The sequence below is a fragment of the Lynx canadensis genome, chromosome D3 (assembly GCF_007474595.2).
Source record: "Lynx canadensis isolate LIC74 chromosome D3, mLynCan4.pri.v2, whole genome shotgun sequence".
NCBI lineage: Eukaryota > Metazoa > Chordata > Mammalia > Carnivora > Felidae > Lynx > Lynx canadensis.
Window position 1 is genome coordinate 62,913,127 of NC_044314.2, and position 22,253 is coordinate 62,935,379.

General features: G+C 41.7%; 1 protein-coding gene across 4 annotated transcripts in view; it reads left to right on the forward strand.

The window, feature by feature from the left end:
- LDLRAD4 (low density lipoprotein receptor class A domain containing 4) overlaps positions 1-22,253 on the forward strand; it is a 440,723-nt gene that overhangs the window by 45,525 nt on the left and 372,945 nt on the right. For all 4 annotated transcript variants that reach the window (XM_030336721.1, XM_030336726.1, XM_030336719.1 and 1 more), the window contains exon 2: positions 11,215-11,304. The gene's annotated coding sequence lies outside the window, so the exon portion shown is untranslated. The remainder of the gene's footprint in view (positions 1-11,214; positions 11,305-22,253) is intronic.

Consider the following 22,253-nt stretch of genomic DNA (forward strand, 5'->3'; position numbering starts at 1 on the left):
CGTGAAATCATGACCTGAGCTGAAGTCAGACGCTTAACGGACTGAAACACCTAGGCAACCTTATACTGGTCCTATTTTTTTTTTAATTTTTTTTTTTTTTTGAGTTTATTTATTTTTGACAGAGACAGAGTGCGAGCATGAGCTGGGGAGGGGCAGAGAGAGAGGGAGACACAGAATCTGAAGCAGACTCTAGGCTCCAGGCTGTCAGCACAGAGCCTGACGCGGGGCTCAAACTCACGAACTGTGAGATCATGACCTGGGCTGAAGTTGGACGCTAAACCAACTGAGCCACCCAGGTGGCCCAATACTGTCCTATTTTAATGACCATTTACAAGTTTATCAAAGCACTGGAAGCCAAAGAAAAAAATCCTTTAGCAATGGAATGTGTTTTCATTAAGTTATTTCAGAATACTGGAGACTTTATTTGACAAGTTCATGCACATATAGTGCAGATACATTTTCTATTTGCCTCCAGCAGAGAACAGTTAGCTCCTTTCTGCTTTCTGGTTAGTCATGAGTCTTGCAGGACTGTGCTGTGAAGGATCATCCTTTAGGACACTCTAAAGTTTACTAGTAGACTAGAGTTTGCTCTTCTCTGCAGGTTCTGAGGGTAGGTGGACAAAATAGGGGATAGTTGATGTGACAGATGTGAGGTAATTAATTAATTAATAGTTTTTAATCAGTTCAGTGCCTTAACTACTTAAGTGCTTAGACTAGTGTTTTTAGCACCACAACTCATTGGCAGGTCATGAAATCCTTTCAGTAGGTCACACAGCATTCGAAAAGTGATGTGCAAAAGAAGAGAAGATAGAATGCAGTTCACATAATAAGTCTAAGTAGTGGTTTTAGAAACTTAAAAAAAAGTATACATGTGTTTATATACATTTGTATATAAAGATATTTAATATCACAACTCAGTGTATGTATATACATATATGCATTTTTATATATATGTATGTGTATAGATGTATGTATATATACACAAATAAATGTATTAAAGTGTTTGAAAGTACAAAATGACTAGTATCACAGGTGAGTTACAGAGGAAGTATTAAGAAGATGTAATCTATATAGTTTAATAAAGGAGAAAGACCAAAGAGAGGTTTATCATTGGCTTACTTTTACCAAAATTACAAATAAATATCTTGCTATCAATGAAGAGTAAACATTCTGCCATTTATAAATATTGGGAAATATAGGGTGTCATGTTGTTTAAACCATTGTAGATATAGAGCTATCATATACCACCAATAGATTTAATATTAGAATCTAATGAGGTATAGTCCAAGACTAAAATGATTTTGGACTTCATTTGATCTTCACTGCTGATTTATACAACTTTCAGATCTTCTGTATTTTGGTGTTCTCATGGTAAATGCTCAGGACCTGTATACGTGTAAAGGATGGAGGGGCATCCTTTGAGCCCACTGAATGCTCATTTCCAGGTTCCAGGCATGTACTCTTGGTTACTTAGTGTACTGAAGAAGACCTTAGCTACCACCGAAGGTTGAGGAGTCTAGTTTTTGCCTCTTCTCAACCTTCTTTCTGTTCCTATGTCTTTAGCGTCTGGCACAGGGCTTGGCATGTTTAACATCTGGTAAGTCCTTGTTGAATGAATGCATGACTCACTAGATGTTCATTTTTCTTGAGTAAATGCCAAGTCCTTACAATTGCCTGCAAGCTCTTGTGACCCCCCACTGCCTTTCTGACCTCATCTCCTGATGCTTTTGCCCTCATTCACTCCATCCAGCCACGCTGCTTCTTTGTTCCTGGACCCCTTTCTGAAATGTTGTTTCTCAAACATCCATGTGCCAGACCCCCTTACCCCTTTCTAGCCTTGCTTAGATATCACCTTCTCAGGGAGCATTCTCTGGCACTGTTTCCTTCTGGCTGTACTGGCTGTCCTCTGTTCTGCTCTGCCCTTGCCTTTCTACATGGCCCTTACAATTTCTGACCAAGTTGCTTAATTTACCTGTTGAGTAGGTTTATCATTCAACTCTCCACCCTTGTTTTGCTCACTGATATGCCCAAGTGCCTGGAATCATGTCTGGCACTTGGTGGGTGCTCATACAGCCTGCCAGTGGAGTGCATGGTTAATGAATTTGAGTGTGGAGTTTGACATACTTGGGTCTCTTCTTTCCACCTCACGTGACATGGTGACTTCTCTGGTCTCTTCCTGGAATTTAGCATTGCTCCCTCATAGTACTAGGGATTTAGTACATAAAACAGCTTTCTACAGAGAATTAGGTCATATTTAATGTTAAATATTAATAGAGGTCAGTAAATATTGAGAACAATTTTTATCTTTGGCATATGAAAACCAGTCTTGACATTTTATGATAACAGCACAGACTTATTTATGTTTGTCCTGTTTTCCATACTAAATTTTAGAATTTCAGAGAAATAACAATGTGGGTCCTTTTTATTTTTTGATGGTATGTGGTAGAAAAGTTGAGACATAATGGGTCTCCAAAAATATTGCTGCCTCACCAGCCTGGGACTGAGTCTGTTGTGGTTCCTGAGAAGTCCTCGCTGTGCCCTCCCATTGTGCCAGTCTTTGGGGGTCAGGACTCTCATCTGCCAATGTGGTTCCACAGTATTCACATTTGTTTCTGCCTGTGGAGTGTTCACAGGAAGTGACCAAAAGGGTCTGAAAGAAGTGTGCTTATTGGTGAATGACTTGTTGCTGTTTCCAAACAGAATCATAAAGTCTGAGTTTGAAGAGAATATTACAACAAAAATACACCTTAGTTTTCAAAGGAATTCCCAAGAACAAAGCATATTCATTTTTTGATACCTCATTGTGCTTTATTTCTTACTATAACCATTTGTTTTGATTTCTCCATGGATCTGCTAGTAGGATGGAATAGGGCTCAACTCCTGGCTTTGCCTCTTGATAGCTGTATGACCCTGGACAAATCACCTAATTCTCTAGACTCTGGTTGTCTCATCTGTCAACTGGAGATACTAATAACATCCATACAGGGTTGCTGTGAGGATTAAATGAGATAACATACATAGCGTGCCACACGGTGGGAGGCACTGAGCAAAGGTTAAATGAATGTTAGCTTTATGGTTATTGTTACTATTATTACCTAGAAATGAATGACCGAGATGCCTGAGTATCTTTATCTGTTTAATTTTTCTTGTTATAACTAATTAAGTATCCAAACAGGAGGTCAAAAAGGGCAGAGAACAGAACACTTGGGCCAGAACTCAGAATCCTGAGTATGCAGAGCTGTTCTTGAAGCAGGCCTGCCTTGCTGTCAGGCATGTTGAAGCCTCAGGGCCCAGTGCTGTGTGGTAGGATATGTGGGTCATTTGGACATTTATCTTTATAATGTCAGTGGCAATTGTTCTTTCTTATGAGGTAGGCTCTGTAATAAGCAGATGCCAGTGGCATGGTGGGAGAAGCAAGAGGCCCAGGTCTTTGCCCCTGGGACTTGACCAATCTGTGTGACTTGGTCAGCATGCTTCACCTCCTCTGCTTCCTTGGTTTCTTTCTCACTCACACAAAGGGACAGGGCTTGAGGCATCAAGTGTGAGAGCTTGTAAGATGTGAAAGGTGGGAGTTTACTCAAGTCTTCCTCTGAGGCTGCTATTCTGGGGAATGCCAGCTATGGAGATACATGTATGGTTGGGCGTTGCACGGTGGGTGGGTGGGTGGGGGGGTACAAGGAAGGAAGTGAATTGTATTAAAACCCAGAAAATGTGAGACTTGTTTTAAGAGTTGGTATTCTCATGGAGGAGTCCTGAGTAAACATGAGGAAGGGTATATGCAGACAGCCCAGGAACACTGAAAGAGGAGGACTGTGGAGGGTGAGGTAAACCAGGGGACTTTTGGATAGAGGTACTTCTGTTATGAGTCATATGTATTAGCATCCAGTTTTCTCTGTTCAGAAGCAATGCTGCTCTATCATTTGACTATATTAATACTTATGATCAAATACTAAGGCCCCTACATCTCTCTAACACCGTGCCGTGACCTGCAAGGTAGATAACCTTATCTTTATTTGTTAGCTGTTGTGTCTCAGAGATGACGTGATTTGCCCTGGTGTTGCAAGCAGTAAGTGGTGGATCTGGATTTGAACTCAGGGCAGGCTGTGCCTGTGGCTCTTTTACTCTCCCAGTCCACATGCTCATGGAGTTCCTGCGATAGTGACTTGAGTGTTTGATTCCTGTTTTGGCTTGTAACGGATATGGTAACATTTCCATTTGGATTTGCGCTAGTATGCTTTAAAGGGTATAATTTGACCCTGAGAACTCCTTCCAGGATGCTTGAGAAATGAGACAGTACTTCATTGCTTAAGAAGCAAAGAGAGGATCTTGATGTCTCCCAGTCATTATTGTTAGGGTCAGGCGTAAGGCAGGGTAAGATAGGAGTCAGAGGCTAAAAAATTTTATCAGTCAAAGGCTTTATTTTGGAAACTAAGGTCTCAGCGAGGTTCCGTGACTCAAGGAGGGGAGGGAGGGTAGGGAGAGAGGAGAGAGAGCAATAAGAGATAGAGAGAGATAGAGAGATAGAGAGAGGAGAGATGAGATACGATATAGCATAGAGAGAGAGAGAGAGAGAGCGAGAGAGATCAGGGAAGTCGCCCCGCGGTGTGGGTGGGGGTGGGGTTTTAAGCTGCAGCGGTTCCGGGTTTAGGTCCCGGTGGGTCCTTTTTTCCCGCGTCTGGTCCGTAGCTGTCTGCTCGGTGATTGGTTGACCTCCAATTCATTCTGGCATGCTGCTAGGGGCTTTTCATTGAGTTGCTCTGGCAAGATGGCTGTCCCCTCTACTGTGGTTCCAAGGACACCCTAACAATTATCAAGTTTTTCATTACTTAAAGTATTTTGGTGATCTTTTGTGGAGGTGTCAGCCTTTGTCTTTTCCCCCTCCAGTTTGGAAATATCTAGGAAACTTCATTGTTGGATTGAATGTCACTTAAAAGAAATCATCCCCTTTGTTATTGTTTCTTGAAGGGGCTCATGCTAGCGTTGTTAAAAACTTTTTTCACCTTTTGTGCTTTGGAACATTTAGTTCTGCCTTTACGGGTCCTGAAGCATCCCATCTTAAGATTTTCCAAGCGTACTCAGCTTGTGCCTGCGCGCGTGCCTACTACTGTGCGTGCGCGCTCATGTGCATCTGTGCGCTTGTGAATGCGTCAGTCACCTTACCCGGCAGGAGCCTGGGATGCCATGTTGGCTTGATGCATGCTGTCTTGCTGTGCAGGGTTGCCCAAGGGTGGCTTTGTCCTAGTTCCTCGTAGGTAGTTCAGGCCTTTATAAAGCTTAGCTGTGGGAGCTTCAGAACTTTTGCAGCCTGAAGAGCTCAGCCAAAACAGCAGGGAAGATAGGAAAACCTACCTGTTTAGCCATAGGCAGATGGACTGTTTTTTGCTTTGATTGAAAGATTTCCTTGGTTGAAGGGCGAGGCGGGGCAGGGAAGCCTGTGAAGGTCCGTTGGCCGCTCCACTGCCCTGTGAGTGCAGACCTCGAAGTTGTTCTTGTCCTTCGCTGGCTGGGAGGAAGTGTGAGTGTGGGAGCCCCCTGCACTGCCTTACTCCAGTATTTGCACCCCGCGAGGGTCTTTGGGGGCCAGATCTTTGAGAAGGCTAGCCCCTTCAGCTATACCCCAGGAAATGTCCCCTTGTATGGTCCTCTGTGCTCCAAAAGAGATGACTTTTGGGTGTGGCTATTGCCGTGCTTTATTTCTTCCTGGCAAGCAAAGTGGGACTGTTTCTTTTGTTGCATCTGCTTTAAAGAGGTCCTTCGTTTCTATTTGGGAACAGAAATCTCTGTTAGAAGTAAGCTAGACAGCCGACAGAAGGCGGCTGGCTTTGGATCCCTCTCGATAGTCCTGGTCCTGGCTGGCTTCGTTGTTGGCTGGGAGTTGCCCAAAGCCGCCCTCTTCAAGTGCATTCCTGGATTTTGAAAGGCAGGGATGAAATGGTCGTGATGCTTTGTTAAGATGCAATTTGTCAAACTCTTAGTTCTGGGCCCTGAGGCTGGAGCCTGTATTCATTAGCTTTGCATTTCACCCTGGTCTCTGCCGGGAGGGCTGCTGGCGGTGCTCCCTGACGGCCTGACCCTTCCCCAGGGCAGAGTCAGCTAGTGAGAGATCCTTGTGCTTGGTACTTGGCTGCAAAAACATACCTTTGGCCCAGTACTTCTTGGCATCAGTTTACTCTGAACTCAGCCCCCCAGAGAAGAACACCAACTGGATGGCAGTTATGGGGTTGAATAAATGCACACGGGCCTTTTATATGCCCTCAAGACATGCCTGAGAAAAATTTTATATTGCATCTGTGGTAGAAGTGTAGTTCCATCCTTAAGGAACGTCTCAACATTTCTGAAAAATGATGTAGAGCAAGTACAGTTTTGGGAAGGAGACCTCTGTTTTCTGTTTTCCTTGATCTGTTTCCGTAGCACCAAATAAGTATATTAACTACTACTTTGTGTTTTTCGTCTCCCAACTTATAATTTACACAAAAGGCTCTCTCGTCTCCAGGCATCATTGTGTTTTAAATGACTCCCATTCCTAGCTGGAGCCAGGCCTGTTTTAGAGAAAGAAAGCATGCAACTAGATTTCTCTCTTAACCTTTGTCTGCAACAAATGTCTTCCTTTAGTTTAAAGAGAGTGAGAATGCTGTGAAGGTTAAGAAGAAATGCGCCTCTCTTCCCTTATGATTTTTCAGTCCTACTGCCACTTATGTATCTCCTTGGGCAAGGGAGGTGACCTCCTTGCTTCATATTACTTTCCAGGAATATCTGCAACTCTGCCTCTTGCGCTGGCCTCTCACCTAGCTCCTGGTTCTCAAACTGGTGGCCACTCAACCTACAGTACTAGGTAAACTTCTGGAAACGTGTCAGGATCATGGCACTCAGAAGAAGATGGTTTGAGGCTAGTGAGATCATCATCCCCACAGGACCATACTTATCACTTAGGAATATCACTTAATATTCCTCAAATATTTAGAGCAGCATGGCATGGTACATGAGTGAGGAACTCTTCCAGCATCTTCTCTGAGGGTCTATGTTCATTAATTCTTTTAGGGTCTTTCTCTTGGGTGAACCATTCTTCGAAGGCTTATTTCCTTTGTGGGGGGCATAATATTAACGCCCAGTCTTCTTGTTTTGAAGCACTGGAGTTTGTGTTGAGCTGTATTTGTGAGATTATGGAAAAGGCATGCACTTATTAGAACTGAGGTGGAGGGAACAGGGTGGGACCTATAAACTGGGTCTGTTTCTTTCTTTGCACGGGGAGGATCAGCTCAGTGACCCCTTCAGTTCCCTGTTAGTGGTCATTGATTATTTTCACACAGAAGAGTTGGGCCCAAGAGAGTTAAAATTATGCTGAGAAGAAGAGTGAATTTATTGAAATTTCTCTGCCTCCTATGTCATGGAAACTGGTGTTTTTCATTTTCTTGGCTTGAGTGAGAGAAATCTGCTTGCTGAGAGGCTCAGCACCAGGGAGTAAACCCTGGAGATAATGTAAGGTTTACTGAGTGATTTATGGGGGAGTTGGAATATATAATACAATCATGCATATAGATTTCAGGAGAGTAGTGAATGAAGTTTTATTTGTGTCTTTTAAGTATTTAACTGATTTGGATGTTTTAAAATCACTCTTTTATTAAACCAATCCTTTCAAAATCTAAAATAAAGCTTAGTCACAGTCTTCTTTATAATAAAAAACAGTAATTTATCTCTTAAGGAGAGCAGAAACAATATATTTACATACGCAACTTTATTTTAATTTTTTTTTTTCAACGTTTATTTATTTTTGGGACAGAGAGAGACAGAGCATGAACGGGGGAGGGGCAGAGAGAGAGGGAGACACAGAATTGGAAACAGGCTCCAGGCTCCGAGCCATCAGCCCAGAGCCTGACGCGGGGCTCGAACTCACGGACCGCGAGATCGTGACCTGGCTGAAGTCGGACGCTTAACCGACTGCGCCACCCAGGCGCCCCGCAACTTTTATTTTAAACAGGGCTTAAGGGGTACATGGGTGGCTCAGTCAGTTAAGTGTCCGACTCTTGGCTTCAGCTTAGGTCATGATCTCAAAGTTCGGTGAGTTCGAGCCCTGCATCAGCCCTGCTCCTGCACTGACAGTGCAGAGCCTGCTTGAGATTCTCTGTCTCCCTGTCTGCCCCTCTCCTGCTCACACACTTGCTCTCAAAACAAACAAACAAACAAACGAACAAACAAACACAAACCAAAAATACCCACTAAAAAAATAAATTGGGCTTAAGTAAAATCTTGCTTAAAAGAATTAAAAAGCATCAGTTTAAAAATCGTGGGGTGCCTGGGTGGCTTAGTTGGTTAAGTGTCCAACTTTGGCTCAGGTTATGATATTGGGGTTCACAGGTTTGAGCCCCGTGTAGAGTTCTGTGCTGACAACGCAAAGCCTGGAGCCTGCTTCAGATTCCGTGTCTCCCTCTCTCTCTGCTCCTCTCCAGCTCACACTCTATCTCTCAAAACTAATAAAAAAAAAACATTAAAAAATTAAAAATAAAAAAATGTTAAAGCCCTTTCGTCAGGAAGTTGGATTAGCATTTTGTTTCATAATTAGAGTTGGGTTTTTTGACTTACACAGGTTTTTCCATTTTGGTTGGGAGTGAATGATTGATATGAATGGAAAACTAAGAGTGAGTCACAAATTCTTACTTTGGAAAATTTCTTAGGGATTTGTTGTTGTGGTGTTGTTTTTAACCTTTAGCTAAATGCCAGAAAAGTGGCAATGGTATTTGGCAAAAGTAGTGACTACTGAGAAACATTTGTAAGCATTGACTCAGGTTCACAGGTATAGTGAATTAACCTGTACTGGAGTAATTGTGGATTCATCATTTGGGGATAGAGCATGAGGCTGTGTCTTCCACCTATTTTGTAATTAATTTAGGGGCACCTAGGTGGCTCAGTCGGTTAAGCGTCCGACTTTGGCTCAGGTCATGATCTTGAGGTTTGTGAGTTCAAGCCCCGTGTCTGTGCTGACAGCTCAGAGCCTGGAGCCTGCTTGGGATTCTGGGTCTCCCTCTCTCTCTCTCTGCCCGTCCCCAACTTGCTCTCTCTCTCTCTCTCTCTCAAAATAAATAAAAACATAAAAAATTAATTTAGAGGCTCTGAGCTCTGCTTTGAAGGATTGTATAAATTCCATTGCTTTGGCTTATTGCAGTAAACCTAGAGATCGACAAATCATAACTCTTTTAATTTGGTTTATTTAAAAAATGTTAGGGCCTCCCAGGTGTCACATACTCTAAGGGGATGCCAGGATGATGATGATGTGGTTCTTGTCCACCAGGAGCTCATTGTCGAGAAGGAGAAATAAATTTTCACTTATGGCTGGATGAGGCAGGTAGGAAGCGTTCAGTTGTACCAGTTACGGATGCATGTAATATATATGTATTTAAGTATATCCCTATACTTAATTATGAAGTTAAATTCATTTTCTATTGCTGCATAACAAATTGCCATAAACTTAATGGCTTAAACCAGCACCCATAAATTATCTCATAGTTTCCATGGGTCAGGAGTTTGGGCATGGCTTAAATGGTTCTTTGCTCAGAATCTCAGAAGTCTGCAATCAAGGTGTGGGCCTCGAGGTATGAGTGGGAAGAATCCACTTCTAAGATCATTTAAATTGTTGACAGAATTCATTTCCTTGTAGCTATCGGACTGATGTTCCTTTTTCTTTGCTGGATATCTCTCTCTCAGCTCCTGGAGGTCTCTGCAGTTCCTTGCCATGTGGCCTTTTCACAGGCCCTGTCACGATATAGCAGCTTCTTCAGAGCTAGAAAGGGAGTCTGTCACTCTTTAGTCTGCTGAGATGGAGTCTTATATAGCATTGCCTGATCAAGGGAATGACATGTCATTACTTTTGCCATATTTTGTTGGTTAGAAGCAAGTCACAGGTTTGCCTGCACTCAAGAGTAATTTTGCCCACCAAGGTACATTTCTGGTTATTTCACCAACTTCTTTTCCCAATTAATCTGAACATTTGAGCCCTAGGAAGACTGATGATAGCAGTCCCAGTTGGGGAATAAAAACTACTATTTGGAAAACCAGAAGTGGATTGTTTCTTCTCTTAGCAGATAGAAAACAGGAGGAGAAAGTAATGTCTGTGGGTTCACAGTATTGATAGTAAGGGGTTACATAAAAACAGTGACCTGTTAGGCTCATGTGTTCAGGGTGGACCTCCATAGGAATCTCTCAGGATCCTCTGGCTAGACGTAGTCATTTTTTATCCGGATGTCTTAGCATTGGCTGATCACCCAGGAGTGACATATGGCAGGAACACACTTTGAGGGACAAGTCTCCTGGAGGGTACACTATAGCACACAAACTAGACAGATGGTAGCTTATTCAACCTTGGACAGGAGTGTAATCCTACACATTGGCAGGCTGGGTGCTGAGAGGTGCTTGTGGTATCTGAGGCAGAGCTGACTGAGTTTACCTGAAACTGCTTTGTAAGGCACAAGGCAGTCACCTTATATGACCTGGAGTGTGTGATGCACACAGAGCATACTCGTCGAGTTGGGGTGAGGATGATCGTGATAGATTGTGTGAACTGGAACTGGACAAAGTCTAGAGCTCCAGACTGGAGGATGTTCTACCTGCAAGGTGAAAGGCAGGTGGAAAGACAAGTCTTTCAGACAGAACCATGGATGTTCACCCTAGGGTCTTCACTAAGCAGGGGTCAGTGTTGCTTCCGCAAAATTAAACATATTGCGTGGGAGGAAAAAGGTGCCACTGGGCCTGCCTCTCTTTACAGTTAAGGATTGTGTGGATCCATGTGCTTACAAGATGATTTGGACTGTTAAGAAAGAAAGTGGGCTTTACAGAGCCATACTTAGTATGTCTATGATTAGAAACCCCCCCACCCCCCAAATCCAATAAGGACATTGTTCATTATTTGTTCTTGGTCCTTCATTGAAGAAAAGGTCTGTGTGTTTGGAGAATGAATCATATCTCTTTTGTTTGGAAGATAAGAACAGGGGCCCCTTGTGGATGCTAGAGAACTGATAGGGGGATTTTGTCCCTACCTCAGTATGTCCCTTACCTGAGATTTTTTTGCTGTAATTCTCTCTTCATTATTTGATGCTTATCTTTGTGTTCTTCTTTTATTCATTTTAGTAATTGTGGCTCAACTCTGTTTTGGAACTTGGGGAAAGGGATAGTCTGTTAAGAGAAACCATGAAATGGCTCACTGAAATTCTTTATTTTTCCTTTTAGCAGTTCAAGCTCTATATTTGTAACATCACACTGCTGTCTCCTGATTGGACCATTTTCAAGAACTCACATCTTTTTCATACAGCTTAAAAGGTGAGTAGAACTTAAGACTCTTCTCTTTGATGTTTGTGAAGCAAAGCTTGTCACAGCGCTAACTGTTCTGAGATGGTGTACCTCTTAAGAAAGTCGTGTAATTTCTAGGCACAAAAACTATTTACTAATTTAGTTTTTTTCTGGTACGAGGAAAGTTGCATGATATCAGATTGAATGTGGCTTTTCTTTTTTGTTTATAATTCACTTTGGGCTGTGAATGTATATAAAATATGTATTTCTAGATTTACTGAAAAAATAGTCTTACTGTTCAACTTGTATTTGTTGCTGAGCCTGAGCATTTAAAGCCCAGATACTTAAAAACATTTAAGGTCAGTGGGAAATGGGATTCTTTCTTTCTCATTCTAAATTCTTTGTTTTGTTTGATTTCCTACTTCATAAAATGAGGATAACAATGGGATTGCCATGAGAAATAAATGAGCCATCATACTTAATACAGCATCTGGCATATAGCATACATTAAATAAATACTAGTTCCTTTCTCTTTCTTAGCTATTGTGATATCAGGTGGGTAGGTTTTTCTTTCCCTGTATTGATAGCATGTATGGTTTATACTGTGAAGTGGGGGGGCGGGGGTGACCTAATTTGCTGCATTTGGTCTTACATTTGTGTGCCTGTGTGTTTCTGTTTTGGAGAGTGGGTGAGCATTGGGTTATCTGGAAGCTTAGGTGATCCCTATGTATTTTGGTCATCTCTGGACATCCTCAGACCCAAAGATCAATTCAAAGGCTGCCCTTGTTGGGGGACAGTCAGTGAAGGTGCTGGGAGGGTGCCAGGAGCATCCTACCCTGCCTCAGCTTGCCTGCCCTGAGCTTTTCACTTTAGGTGTACCTCTTTAGCTCTTGGTGCCTCTGTTTTGTCAACTCTTAATTGATTTTAGTGATTCTTGTTCTGCCTAATTGCTAGGCTGTAGGGAACATTAAATGAAAAAATACATGAGAGTCTTCAGGAAAGTAAGAAATTCTGTAAAATATAAGGTGCAAGTTTTTCCTAAAATGTAATATGCCAGGTATGACTCATTGTTTATTCCAAGTTTCTTATTAGAATGTAAGCTTTAAAAGGGCAAGAATCTCCCTCCTTCCCTTCTACTGTCTAAAGCAGTGCCTGGTACAAAGGAGCTCAGTAAAACTTTTGTCAAATGAAATGAATTGATAAAGACACTCCCCTCCCCCACTGGAGCATATCCAAGCTTTTTTATTTGTGGTTGCATTTGGAAATAGATGAGGCAATCTATTAATGTGCTCCCTTACTGAGGCACACAGACCCTTGAATTTAAATGGACTTTTCATAGTTTGGAACCTTCCTAAAACTAAGTGCTATGAAGCCCGCGGTATGTAACAACCCACACTCTCTGAGTCCATGTTGGGTGCATTTCCTTTCTGTTGTTGAGTGGGTGCAATTTGTATGTGTTTCTTTCCTGAGTAGATTTTACTATTAAATATCTGAAATATACTTTACTTTCAGATATTTTATTCAGATACTTTATTTTCAGATATTCTACTATCAGGTATTTCAAGCCCATTTGATGTGCTATTCCAGGGTAGGTGGTAAGCTTTCATGGGGAGTATTCCAGCTATGTGCCTTAAAGATATGTTCGGTGACTGACGAAATATTTCTTATTCATGTGATTCTTTATTGCCTCATAGGGCAGCATTTTGAGAATCCCTTACCTTCCCTTACTTGGTGAGTGTTGATGAATTGTGCTATTTTTCTTCCATAATTTGGCATACCCACCACCACCTTAAGGTGGGAGGCAGCAACTCATCTCTACCAGGGCCGAAGAGAGTGCAGGCATAATTTAGTTTCTTTTCTATCATCTCAGATACAGTTTTCTTTAACTTTACTCACCAAAAACTAAAGCCATCTTCACTTAGAATTTTACTGGGTAACCAGAGCTACCACTGGACTATGCTCCTAAGGACAGTGCAGCTTGATTTATAAAATTTTGACAAATGTAGACATATACTTGCAAATTACATAAAAACCTGATTTCCCCCCATATATGGAGTTACCTCATTCTGTCAGCTATTTTAAGCAACTTTCAAAATTGGTAATGGAAAACTTTTTCTTGACTACATTCCTCTATATGGATTTTAAATGAAATACAAAGCTTTGTTGCTCCTTATGAACATTAGAATGGTTGAAGAACAGACCCCTGTCTGCAGAACTGCATGTTGCTTTGTGTATCCCGGGTCACTTTCAAGCACATACTTAGATTCTGAGGTGTTGCAAGAACTTTCACACCTCTAAAATAGGTTCTTACAGCTGACTGTCCTGGAATTTATATTTGCTTTGTTACTTGTAAAATTCTGTCTCTCAAAGCTCACAGCTGGACCGTGAGACATTCCTAAGTGCTGATAAGATGGACAGGTGGCATTACCACTCTGCTTCAATTACTTGGCTGGATTTTTGCATTAACTGCAGAATGTGCTTGTCTTACTGAACAGTGGGTTTTTTGGACTTGGTTCTAAAATGGAGTTGGGTCCCATGTTTAGGTTGTTATTAAATGTATTTCAAAATTTTAACCTCTCCGATAAATTTGAAGACAGATGCCTCTTCGGTGTGTCACATTTGTAAAGTGTAGTTGGAAACACGGCCTTTGGCTCAAATTCTGTCCTTGCCACTTTCATTCACGTTTTTACTCTGACAAGTCCTAAGCCTCTCTGAGTCTGAGCTTTTCTCCTCTTTAAATGGAATAATATTTATCTTGTGGGATTTTTGTGAAGATGCCTCATTCGGCATTCATGCATAGTGGGAGTTCAATAAAATGCCAGTTATTTGCCATCCAAATACTAGCTCTTACTCAAGCACCATGTGCTGGCAGGATCAGAGGAGGAGAAGGAGCAGAGGCGCGGACCTCTCTGTCCTCTCTCAGGGTGAAGGAGGTTTGCTGAGGAATTTCCTGAGGCATCTTCTTGCTGGAGCCAGGTGTGGTGGACTGCTGGTGCTGGTGACTTGACTGAGCACAGTGCCTCTGGGATATAGGTGAAGAAATCCCTAATTCAAGCTTTTTGCACTATTTCCTGTCTTTGTCATGAAAGAATGAAATCTCAGACTTAGATCTGGTTGGCTCTCAGCACAGATGAAAAAGGTTCAGATGGGGAAAACCCCACCTCTCTTTTGGTTTCCTTTAAGGTCCTTAAAGGACCTGAAGTAGCTGATGAGGAATTGGGAGCCTTGTGAAAGTCTTCCTGCATAAGACCTGTGGTCCCAGTGGGGAGATACTCCAGCATTAAAACATCACCTCAGAAACCAGCCTGGCATTCCTGACTTCTTGGCTTTGTGTTAAATTTAAACTTTTAAAGTTTAAAAACCAAAGAGGATCAATAGTGCTGGGAGAAGCAACACCTTTGAGTGTAGGTCCCTGCTTTCTACACTGGTAAATAAAGCAATGCCTATTTTCTCCAGATGTTTCCTTGGCATGTACAGTAAAATAGATTAAACTGTGAAAATGTGATCAAACAAAAACATTTGGAGCTGTGGTATAAATGACCATGTTGTGCTGAGGTTCCCTAACTTGAAGGAAAATTTAAACTCTGCTTTACAATTAGGTTAGGATCATTCAAAGGCTGCACTGAAACTTCCTGTCTGTGTGAGAAGCCAGACAGTGGTGGACCGGTGCCTCTCTGGCTTTCTAGTTTGTCATTAGAGAAGTGACACCAAAGTTCCCAGTGGGAGGGGTCCTGGGACAGATCCCAGGTTGACTAGTTCCGGGTTGCCCCTGGACTTCTGAAAGAGTTTTTGGGTTCTCGAGGCCTCATTCAGGCCCTTCTTCTTCCCACTTCCTTTCCCTTCTCTCTCCTCTGTGTCAGGGGCCTCAGGTCTGAAGTCCATCTCACCGCTTTCCCCTCATTCTTTAGATTTAAGTTTAAGAGTGGCAAAAGAAAAATCGAAACTCAGCAAGAGCATCAGGGATGCTTTGTGCCATGTTTGAATTAGGAAAAACCAGCAATGTGAAGAGGAAGTCCAACAAGCAGGAGCACCACTTTTAGAGACAGGGAAGAGAAACTTGTTATCTCTGTCATTTTTGTCTGTGGTCTGGGAAGTTGGGGAATTTTCTTTTCCTAATTTGTTGGATTCTGTCCTCCTATTATTGGACTATATTATTTTCTTAAAGTAGACTCATTCAGGGCTGTATCAGAAAAATACCTTTTCATTTTGCTTTAAAATCAAAAGGAGTGTGCTAACAGCTTCGTCAGCCCATGCCTAGCACAGTTGTGTCAAACTGCTAAAAAGCTAGCAAATTTTCCACCTAAAATTTTTGTGGGGGAGGTAAGAGTAGGGGGCGTGGGGAAGAGTATAAAAATAAACCTTTCAGAGATTCTGGGTTGCTTGGTGGCATGTGTATTTTTCCATGGTGAGGGTGGTTAGAAATAGCATTGCTTTTTATGGGAGTCTCAGCAGCAGCTCAGAAGTTTGGCTTTGTGGGCTCGGTCTCTCTGTGTGGGTGAGGCAGCTTCTGCAGCCTGTGGGGTGGGGGGCCATGCCTGGCAGCATGCTCTGGCACTGTCACTGTCACTGTGTGTCTTCCTGCCTCCCCAACCCCCGCTTGGTGTCACCCGGATGAACAGCACTCAAGTGTAAAATGTGCTTACCAAGGTCAGGTTCTTGTGATGACTTGCCTGTGGCAACTGATGCCAATTGTAACAGACTGAGTCTCAGCGGTCCCCACAAAGTCACATTGGTACCTGTGTGAGGGCAGTCACAGGGAGCAGGTATCATAATCTGGGAGGGAGTCATCCTTCAGGGCTGCTGTGTGTCAGACTGGCTGAACCTCTTTAGCTTATGTGACCTCCCTTAGAGTCTTGATATCAGTGGGGTGGATGGGCCACCCTATCAAAAGGAGTCCTTATGGATTTTTGAAATTTGTTAGTTACATAATTCTCACAAATGGAGGTAGGTTGCCAAATGTTTCTCAAACTCAACATAGAATGGAAATGGAAGGAAGCAGCCACTGGGACAGAGGTTTTTAACCTCCAGGGGACCCAGGACATATGTGAATTCCTTGAAATTGTGCCTGTTCCTGCAGAGAAAGCCAAGGCTTTGATGGGATTCTCAGTAAGATTTTGACCTCCAAAAAGGTTAAGAGCATTCGCAGTAGAGCATGAGACGTGAAGTTCATTTAACTTGGAAAAATCATTTTGGAAATGTAATGAGTGTGGGCAGAGAGAGATGTCGACAGGCAGAGGGAGGAGAGGGATCCAGTTATAAATTGTGTAACCTAACAAAAAAGGGGACTGTTGGAGGTTTCCACTGGGGTTTTGTTTTGTAGGCTTTCTTCTTGAACTTCATGTAATATTTGTTTTTGTGTTGGAGATGGTTCCTGCTGAAGGCTGCTCGGTTAACTTTGCCAGCTCAGGGAAGAGAGGTGTCTGCTGCTTTTAGGATGTCTGGGGTCTGTGTGGATTCAGCCTGACATTTAATGGTTTTTCCCTCTTTTCCTGGGATCTACTTTGCATGGTTCTCCACATTTTCCTACACCTGGAGATTACAGTAGGGAAGTTGGGGGACATACTTGTCTGGAGATAGATGGTGGAGGAAACGTCAGGCAACAAGAGTGCTTCATCTTGGCTTTCACAACTTGCTGTGGGTGTTGGGGGTGCTCAGCAGTGCTCTGCTTCAGAACCTTCAGTCTAACTGGGCCCATCGTATTTTGGGGACAAGACTGCTGAATAAGGGTACGGATAATTTACAAATACAAAGCATGACAGTGGCTAAATGATCATGTAGGAGAGAGTGCCTAGGACAGGTCAGCAGTGGTACTTACACTCCCTGGTCTGCATGTTTCACTGAGGAACAGAAGTTGTTCTATTGAGTTCACAGAGCTACAGGATCAGGGGGACCATGGTATTGTTGGGCTTGTGAGTTACAATGGTCACTTCTCTGTCTTCCACAGCAACGCTTTGGAAATGGGGCATTTGGGCAGGGAGTACTCATCCTAAGCACTCTCTGACCTGAGTCTGCATTAATTTTTTAAAAGTTTCTAAGTTGCTACCTGTTATGTAGGTTCTGTTCTGTTCTAAAATTTTTCCTGTGCTGTTACATTCCAAGAATATAATGCTTTGGCTTTTTTACTTCTAGACTTGGGTTGAGCTGCATTTACACAGTACAGTGACTGGGCAGGGAGTTCTACTTCCTCTGGTGTTGAGTCTGGCAACTGCCGCATGTCCCATTACCTCACTCATCGCCCTGTACCCCCAGTGATCTCATAAAAATAAGAAAATGCCATCATTTGAGAAAGAATTGTTTCTTGGGTCCAAGTAGGTTTGTGAAGTGTTTTTTATTGCTTTGCAAGACATAATGGTACTTTTGAGTTATTATTAAAAGAAATTATTACTATTTAGGTTAGTTACCTGATTTTTGATCTTTAATTAGTTCCTAAATCTTCTATTCCTCCACATTGTAGCATGTGTCAGCATTTTCTTCCCCTCTTAAGGCTGTTAATATTACATTGTATGGATATGCTACATTTTATTTATCCATTCGTTCATTGTTGGACACTTGGCTTGCTTCTAACTTTTGACTATTGTGAATAATGCTGCTAATGAACATGGGTGTCCATATATCTCTTTGAATCCCTGCTTTCAGTTTTTTTGGGTATCCTCATTTAAAAAAAATTAAAACTCCCAAAACTTATTTTTTAAAGCACACTCCCAAGTAGATTCTGTTAGGAATTCAAAAGAAAGGTATATTGAAGTGTGGAGGGAATCTACTTGAAACTACAAGATTTATAAATATAAACTAATTAAGGGGAAATAAAAGAGTAAAGTTGAGAACTGTATTATAGAGGTAATAAATATTATCAGTGGCCAATAAGCCTCTAACACATGTTTCTGAGTGAGGCATTATTCTTTTTTTTAATGTTTGTTTATTTTTGAGAGAGAGAGACAGAGTGTGAGCAGGGGAGGGGCAGAGAGAGACAGAGACACAGAATCTGAAGCAGGCTCCAGGCTCTGAGCTGTCAGCACAGAGCCCAACTTGGGGCTAGAATTCACAAACCGTGAGATCATGACCTGAGCTGAAGTCAGATGCTCAGCCGACTGAGCCACCCAGGTGCTCTGAGGCATTATTCTTTAGACAGGACTCCAAATAGAGCCAGATGCCAACTTCCAGGAACAACCCACTTAGCCTACAAGTTGCTTTTGTTTTGTCAGGGCTGCTAATAAGGGGCATCGTCAGGAAATGTGAAGAAATACAGAAATGGGAAAATTTCTGGTCAGATTCTTGTATTTCCTGAATATTGGAAAAATAATAAATTGTGACCTTTTCAGGATAATAATACATGATTTTGTAATAAGAATTCCTCATAAGTTTTTACTAGAGCGACTTCTAACAATCATGTAATAGGAAGGTTTTCATGTTAAGTTTACAGTATCAGTTCATTGCAGTGCCTTCTGTGTGGTACAGCAGCTTGTAAGGGTAGACTCACCCTTAGGAGCCTACCTACTTACTATGCTTCCATTCTCTGTAGTGTGTGAAATGCCTCCATCAAATTGAGAAATAAAACTAATACGTGAGAAGATAGAGAAGCTCGTCTTAATCTGGGCAGACTTTGGCTTTCAAAAGTACATGAAGATGTTTGTAAGTCACCAAGAAAAGAAGTTGTTGGAAGAAGAGCCATGGGAAAATAAGGATCACAAACAGCTGTTTGGATATACTTTATCTTTAACACACATTTATAGAGCTGGGCACTCTGAAAAGAACTTGGGCACAAAGATGAATGGGAAGCAGTTCCTGCCTTACAGTGGGATGCATGATATGATGGAGGAGACCCACAATATGTCCTTAGTTCTAGTCCCTGGTGACGTGTGCTCAGCACGGTGTCCAAGGGGACCCCGGGCAGAGATATATGTGTACATCTGTCTAGGAAGCTTTGTTGGTTCACTCAAGAGGTGGTGACATTTAAAGTGGGTCTTAAACTTTAAAACTGTAGTTTTCCAGGTGGACAAAAGTAAGGAGAGAGCATTCTGAACACTGGGAAAGTCTCACACAAATGTGTGGGTGTGGGAAAACTAACAGTGTGTTAGAATAGAAATGGGTAGGGTGCTTGAGAAGGAAGACAAGAGATAGAGATAAGGTTGGAAAAGAAACCTGGGACCAGACCATAAAGTATTTGAATGCTCTGCATAGATTATCCTGTAGTGTGGGGAACACCATTTTGCATTTTTCAGGGAAGATGACATTAGATACGTGTTTAGGGAAGGCGAGTCTGGTGGCCATGGGTAGGAGTACATGGAGGGGAGAGACAGAAGCTAAGCAGACCAGCCAGAAAGAATAACATAGCATGGAGGCTCTTCCAGGGAAGCTGTGAGAAGGCCTGAACTGGGTAGTAGTGACAGAGAAGAGGGCCTGAAACCGAGAGGCTTTGGGTGTGCCCACTAAGCAAATGTGGATTCCAAAATAACTTTTAGGCGTCATCCTTGGGAAAATGAGAAGATGGTATGAGTAGAGACAGGCAACTTAGGAGGTGGAGCTCACCCAGGATGAGATTTCTTGACTGGCATGCCTGTAGGACATCATGGGGAGATGGCTAGAGGTTAAACAGCAAGCGGTCTGAGGCTAGGAGAGGTCATGATGACAAGATGGAGATTTGGGGGTCATCAGCATGATCGTCACAAAAGTGTAAAACAAATAAGAGAGCAGGACTTCTGAAAAGGCCATGTAGGCCACAAATATATAACTTGTCTTATACATGACGATCATCCATTCTGTTAAGTTTTTGTCTGTCTCTTGAGTTGTCAGAAAACAGTTGTTAAACTTTAACATTTAGTACTGTGTATCCTTCTACCTCATTAGTACAACCATAGAGATTTTCCTCTTGGTCTACCCATTATCCAAAGCATTTCTTGTCTATATCTGGATGCCTTGAGGCCTGTTGCAACTCACACTCACTCTTGTTTATATCATCTGAAAAAAAGTAACCCTAAAGCATGCATTATTATAGTTAACCTTCAATTTGGGTGATTTTGTTCAGTGAACTCCTGGTTTCAAAATCCCCTAACCTAATATCTTATCTTCTTCCTATAACTACCTAGAATACTTTTAAGAATTTTACCCCTTTTGTCAGTTATACCTCAATAAAGCTGGAAAAAAAGAATTTCACCCCATCTCTAAATGCGATTGGAAAATTTCCTTGTTGATATTCTGCCATTAGAATTGGGAACACTCAAGAGCTTTGTACTCAGTCTTCTTTCACAAATGCATTTTAATGAATATTAGGTAACCAAAAGTAAGGATAAAATGGATTTTGTGTTCTGTATCTCCTGGGTTGGATCTGAAATAGGGATGTGAGAAATGAGCTCTTGCTTTACTTTGGAAGATGGGTGAGGGGGTGGTGACATCTTTTGGATAAATAATCTATTCTTGGCCTGTACATACTCATTTACATTCTTGTCTCACGCCCTGGCTGTGATGATTTGACTCTGTTGAGTGGGCTTATACATTTTCTCCACCATCTGTTCTCACATTATGGAGGGGGCGCCCAAATTCTTATTACTATTACTATTCTGATTTCATGTGGAACTTAGTATGGGTGAGTGGAGAGAGAAACACTTATTATGAGGAATGGACTTAGTCTAAATTAAAATCAGATAATTAAATATTTCAGAGAAAATGGTAGTAACTAATATAAAATTCGTAAAATTAAGAATAATTAATAGAAGATCAATTAAAGAATCACTGATGACATTGGTTCAATACAGAGAAAAATGTTAAAAACTTTATATCAAAGGAGGCAAAGAGATTAAAGCAAAATGTACCTGTAAAGCTAGTTTTAGTATAATTATCTAAGTTTCTAGAGTTTTTAGAAAATCTAATATAATGTTCAGCGTCGCTCCTTATCAGGGAAATACAAATCAAAACCACACTCAGGTATCACCTCACGCCAGTCAGAGTGGCCAAAATGAACAAATCAGGAGACTCTAGATGCTGGAGAGGATGTGGAGAAACGGGAACCCTCTTGCACTGTTGGTGGGAATGCAAATTGGTGCAGCCGCTCTGGAAAGCAGTGTGGAGGTTCCTCAGAAAATTAAAAATAGACCTACCCTATGACCCAGCAATAGCACTGCTAGGAATTTACCCAAGGGATACAGGAGTACTGATGCATAGGGGCACTTGTACCCCAATGTTCATAGCAGCACTCTCAACAATAGCCAAATTATGGAAAGAGCCTAAATGTCCATCAACTGATGAATGGATAAAGAAATTGTGGTATATATACACAATGGAGTACTATGTGGCAATGAGAAAAAATGAAATATGGCCCTTTGTAGCAACGTGGATGGAACTGGAGAGTGTAATGCTAAGTGAAATAAGCCATACAGAGAAAGACAGATACCATATGGTTTCACTCTTATGTGGATCCTGAGAAACTTAACAGGAACCCATGGGGGAGGGGAAGGAAAAAAAAAAAAAAGAGGTTAGAGTGGGAGAGAGCCAAAGCATAAGAGACTGTTAAAAACTGAGAACAAACTGAGGGTTGATGGGGGGTGGGAGGGAGGGGAGGGTGGGTGATGGGTACTGAGGAGGGCACCTTTTGGGATGAGCACTGGGTGTTGTATGAAAACCAATTTGTCAATAAATTTAAAAAAAAAAAAAAAAAAAAAAAAAAAAAGAAAATCTAATATAGACCTAGAAACTATCAGATAAATGACCAGAAACTATTATCATTATCTCCAAAAATGATTACTGTATTCCATGAAGAAGGTGGGATGGGAATAATTTATCAATTTATATTCCTCTCACATTTGGAAGAAAAGAGTTACTTATGTAACAATTTTAATGTGTTCTGTGGGTTTGTTTTTAATTGATAAAACATAGTGGTTTTATTATTCCTTAACTAAATGTAAGTAGAATATAACCCAGAATTATACAACTTTGGCTATTTCATACTAAAATATTGTTAACATAATGTAATTTTAACAAAATAATAT